This window comes from Gloeophyllum trabeum (genome assembly GCF_000344685.1).
Source record: "Gloeophyllum trabeum ATCC 11539 unplaced genomic scaffold GLOTRscaffold_00007, whole genome shotgun sequence".
NCBI lineage: Eukaryota > Fungi > Basidiomycota > Agaricomycetes > Gloeophyllales > Gloeophyllaceae > Gloeophyllum > Gloeophyllum trabeum.
Genome location: NW_006920416.1, coordinates 85778 through 87492, shown reverse-complemented (window position 1 = coordinate 87492; position 1715 = coordinate 85778).

The following is a 1715-nucleotide window of genomic DNA, read 5'->3' as shown; positions in this document are numbered from 1 at the left end:
AACCCTAACCCTAACCCTAACCCTAACCCTAACCCTAACCCTAACCCTAACCCTAACCCTAACCCTAACCCTAACCCTAACCCTAACCCTAACCCTAACCCTAACCCTAACCCTAACCCTAACCCTAACCCTAACCCTAAGGAGGTGCGTTCTGACCCAAAGACGCCTACCTGGCGCCTTCGGGTCCATCGCAGACGCCGGGTGTAGTGAGGGGGGGAGGGGCCGTGTAGAGATGGCCATAACTCAACGACGAGACCTCGCACACTCAAGGCGCGCATCTCATCGTCGTCCTGACTCCAAGAGGAGTCAGAAAACGGCCTCCTATCCGAGGATAGGTGACCGGGGAAGCGGGAGGGAGGGGAGGGGGAGAAAGGTTGAAAAACAGAGAAAATGAAATAAAACAACAACGGCGCCGCTGATTTGCGCGGCGCCGGTGTCATTGGTTTCCTGTAGTCGATCAGAGTCGAGGATGATGTCGAAACCCAGAATGCAGCGGTGTTCTGGGTTCCGACATCGGGGGGACCGCGAGGGGAGCGGGCGGGCGGGCGGCGATCTTGGGGCGATTGTACGCGTCCGGGCTGCTTCCATATAAAAGATACAACCTATTAGATGGTTGTAAACCTGTAAGACAAAGGTTTGGGCCCAGCACGACCCGCTCACGATGAGCCGTGAGGCGGGCATGCCAGTCCCTCCTATCAAACAACAAAACATCGAATGTGAGTTGATTTGCTTACTGTTTCCCCTTAGTCTCTGTTCCACCCCACCTGGTATGTCCATTCCAGGCCTGAGGAATCAGCGGCGGCAATGTCGAGAGCATCGAGAGCCGGCAGGAGCATGACGCGGGACTTAGCGTCTCACGCGCGTCGGCTCGTGTTCGAGGCTGCCTCGCTCGCGCTCTAGAGCATACAATAGCATCAGTAAAACATGTACTCGGGGGTCTTCGTACCCGCAGATTATGATTATAAGGGTACCGAAGCGCGACAATGTGTGCGTTGATGTCTGCGCGCGACTTTGCACAACCGCCACCGCCGCCACCGCCGCCGGTGCACTCGGTGGCTGTCTTACCGCTCTAGGCAATCATCGTTAATGTTCAAGCAGATGGGGTTAAAGCAAAGACAGGAACCCGTTCCCAGCTCTGGAGTCACAGAAATAAGTCCTGGCAGCTTCGTAGCATATTAAAATGGTGGCAATGTATACTGCACTTCTGTAGATGGTGCTTGAACTGGACATCAGCAGGTTGTGCTGGCCTCTCTGGTGGCTATAGAATATGACTCTACACACTTGAATGAGGGTGTAGAATCATCCCTGACACCAGCGGACTGAGTACTGGCTAAGCACCAGCTGTCCGATCCCTCCTGATGTTTATCTCAGAATAATAGTAATTCTGTAGAAACTCAACTGTGGCATGGGAAAGGTGCGGTGGCTGATCAAACCTCACTTCAGAGGTGCCCTTGGGTGTGTCCAAGACGTGCAGAGTCTGTCGGTGAATTCCAAGCCTGCATGACCCACTGAGCCCCAGGTGGAGCACGCTGGAGCACGAGCGATGGGGTTTGGCGGGTTGGGTGCCTACCGAGATAGACTCAGGGAGCTTCAGAAGGGGGGATGCATGCAACGGGGGAGAGATTTGACCCCTTTCAGCCCCCACCGTCGATGTCCGTGCCAGCAAGGGAGATCGGTGGAGGCTGAATGGGAGGGTCGTGGCGGCTGCGGTGCCT